We start from the raw sequence: 3,975 nt of genomic DNA, 5'->3' as shown, positions 1-3,975 counted from the left end.
CTTTCTTTCTTTCTTTCTTTCTTTCTTTCTTTCTTTCTTTCTTTCTTTCTTTCTTCTTTCTTTTTCTTTCTTTCTTTTTTGGTTGGTTATGGCCTGGGAGCTGTCCCTCAACTCTTCAGCTCAAGGCTAGCACTCTACCACTTGAGCCCCAGCACCCCTTCCAGCTCTTTATATGATGCTGAGGAATTGAACCCAGGGCCTCATGCATGCCAGGCAATCTCTGAGCCACCTTCCCAGCCCTATTTCATTGTTTTTTAAAATCACTTTGTATGTCATGTTACCAGCCTTTTGAATTGTAATTATGATTTTTCAACTATTAACATTCTTATTTTTTTGAAACCTATTTTGTGCTGTTACTTTAAACCCCTTCATCATTGGTTGACTTTTCCACCGAGTGAATTTGCTAAAAAGTTCAGTTTTAACTTAACAAACTATATTATATGGGTAATGTTTTCATCTTTAATTAGTTATGTAAAGGGGTTTCAATTCAACATGTCAACTTATGAGTATATTACATATTGAATAATGTCAACCTTTCTATTGTCCCCATTCTGAGACATTGTGAGAGCACAGTTCCACACCAGCTTTTATGTTTCTCCATTGGCTGTGTCTTTGAGAAATGTGGTCTTCTCCACATTGTAGAGAGATATTTTTCACCATCTTCCATCTTTGACTTAAGGCTCTAGAAATATTTTTGATCCATTCAGAGTCATGGAAGAAAACTTCAGTGTTTCTGCATGATGTGATTCATTTTATCCTAGACATTATGTGTTTCACCTAGGAAAAGCACAAAAATAAGTTGTGAGTATCCTTACAAATTGAGCCTTGGAAAAATATATTCTTGGGAAACTGAGTCCAGCTCAGCTAATTCAAGCATTGTGGAATTGCAGTATACTTCAAAATTCATCATTCTTCATAAGTCAATTCCATTGTTGCAGGATGTTTACTGAAAAAGAAAGTGGTTTTGTGTTTCTCTAAAGTACCATATTTTTTCATTAAAATTACTCATAAGTATGTCCACCAATGTTACTGTAAGCTACTGACAAAATGACATCAAAACCAATCCCTTGCTCTATGTGATATTTGTGTAAATTCACACAATATACTTCGATCAGTTCCATCCCTTTCTATTTATTATTTAATCCTCCCTTTTAATGGTTTTAGTGGGTTTCATTCTGTTGTTTTCTTACATACTGTGTAACAATAATATTCAACCCCCATCACCTTGATTTCCTTTCCCCTCTCCTATTAGTCCCATTGGCCACTCCCCTAACCCCTTTTATAATCTGGTAAAAAAATTACCAGACAGGAAAATAAAACTACAAGTTTATTACGATTTCATTAAAATAACCAGTGGCTCACTCCTGTCCTAGCTACTAAGGAGGCTGCAGTCTGAGGATCTACTATATATTGACTTCTGTTCTTCAAGCTCTTTGTCCAACTGTGGTAAGGAAAGATCATATGACAATTGTTCCTTTTTGATTTCTTAAAGAATACTCATATTGATTTCCATTCCCACCAACATTCTACATAACCTTTGTTTGCTGGTCATGAGATCTGAACTCTGGGTTTGGGGGCTGTCCCTCAGCTCTTCAGCTCAAGGTTAGCACTCTATCACTTGAACCACAGCACCACTTCTAACCTTTTCTGCTTATGTGGTGTTGAGGAATTGAACCCAGGGCCTCATGCATGCAAGGCAAGCGCTCTACCACGGAGTCACCTTCCTATCCCCTGTACATAACCTTTTAAAAAAATTTTCTTTTGAATACCTGATGTAGTTTCAACAATAATAACAATAATACTAACAACAGTAATACTAACAATAACAAAGATAATTATATTTAATAACTATTAAATGCTTCTTTGAAAATGAATAGGCATTTTAAGTTTCAATTGATAAGAAAAACATAAGGATCCTTTAAGAATATATTAAAATATTTCTTTCAAATTATTGAGTTAATAAACAGTTTCAGAATTTATTGTGTGTTTACATACAAGAAAACTGTTTAAACCAATTCACCTACCTCTAAATGTAAAGGGCACATTATCTGAATCATTTGTGACATGATGCTAAATAAATTATAAACTCGCACCAAAACAAATGTAGGAAAATAGAGTGTTGATTACTCTGTATATACTTTGGGACCCTCACATTTTCAAAACATAGAATGCATTGACTTATATAGGTTGGTCATAATTTTCTTTTCTTTTTTAAAATTGCATTTTATTTTATTGTAAAGTGATACACAGAGGAGTTACAGTTACATAAGTGAGGTAATGATTACATATTTTTCAAAGACTGTAAGTTGACATGTTCAGCTTTTCTCTGAGTCAGGAAAAAATGATTCTTCTTCAAATTTTTAGATCTATAGCTCATGATAAACATGAGCCAATTTGCTCTAGGATGTGCTTTTCCCAAGGGTAGGCAATTAGATATACAATACTCGACAGGATGCCTAAGTTTGGTTTTCAAGCCCAAGTCACCCTTGAGATACTGTGTTACTGACAATGAGCTCTATAATTAGGAAACAATAATTTTCTCAGCCTCATTACTGGTATCTGCTGTCAATGGAACTCATTGTCTAACCACAAATGCAAAGAGACTATGTTCAAACATAATTTTAGAAGTTAATTGCTAGTGAGTTTCCTAATGAATACCTTTAATGAATAAATCCATACAGGTTTCTGTTCCATTATCAATGTACATATTTTATTATGTTTCTATTGTGACCAGCATGTCCGAAGAATATCTCTGTGAAATCAATGGCATGATGTCAGTCTCATTTAGCTGAGAATTAGAGTGAAACAAGATATTGGACTCTCTCCTACATCATTAAAATCCTTAGCTTGTTCTTATATTAAGATACTATTTTTTCTCATTTAAAAATAATTCCTGGGAAGATTATAGTGCAGATATTTATTACGTGATCTTTTTATCTAGAATTCATGTAGTTGGAAACAAATGAGAGAATGTAAGTTTAGACTCTGGATTAATTGCCAAAGATTTCTGGAAGAAAGTAGCCTGGGAGTTGATATTATGATGTGATAGTGCTTAGAATTGAAAATGAAATGTACTGGTATATTTGGAAGAGATATATTAATGAAGATAATAAATGATGACAGTCATCAAGATTCCTTCAAAAGGTGTCCTGCAAAAAGCCTTATCCACCTGTGCCTCCCACCTGACAGCCATCGGCATCTGCCATGGGATCGTCCTAGTGCTCTACTGTGTGCTTAAGTCTAAAAGCTCATTGATCCTTGTCAAGATCACCACTGTGTTCCACAGCCTGGTAATTCCCATGCTCAATCCCCTTATCTACAGCCTTAGGAATAAAGATGTCAAAGAGTCTATTAGGAAGTTGATCTACATCAAGCTGATTTTTCACTCAGTGTAACTAAACAGCACTACACAGACGTCCTTTCTCAGCGATTTTGCTTTGGCAAATATGGTTTCTTTATGTTTCATTTTTCAAATATTTTTGTCTCACAATAATGGAATACTATTTCTTCAGAAATTTTGGTAATTTGTATGCATCTATGATAATTAAATCTCACAATGCTTTAATAATCTCCAGTGCTCATAAAATCACAAATGAGGAAAACCAATAAACATGTGCATATGACAATATAAAATGATGCTATGGTGAATAATGCTGAAATAAACATAGTTGTACTGGTAGTTTTAGTATGGCCTTGTTTGTGATCATCTGGGTAAATGCCCAGATGGATGCCCCTCAGTAGATGAATGGATCAAGAAAATGTAGTATATGGTATATGTAGTATATGGTATATGGTATATGGAATTATGTATTTTGGTCAGAAAGAATGATACTGCCACCTTTTTTAGGAAATAGAAAGACCGGGAAAAAATTATATTAAGTGAAGTAAGCCAGGCCCAAAGAAACATAGGTCCCATGGTTTCCCTAGTTTGTAATAAGTAGTATGTCTGAGACAAGCAGAAATGGTCAGATAAGT

The sequence above is a fragment of the Dipodomys ordii genome, unplaced genomic scaffold, assembly GCF_000151885.1.
Source record: "Dipodomys ordii isolate 6190 unplaced genomic scaffold, Dord_2.0 Scaffold298, whole genome shotgun sequence".
NCBI classification, from domain to species: domain Eukaryota; kingdom Metazoa; phylum Chordata; class Mammalia; order Rodentia; family Heteromyidae; genus Dipodomys; species Dipodomys ordii.
Note: the sequence above shows the minus strand (reverse complement) of the source record.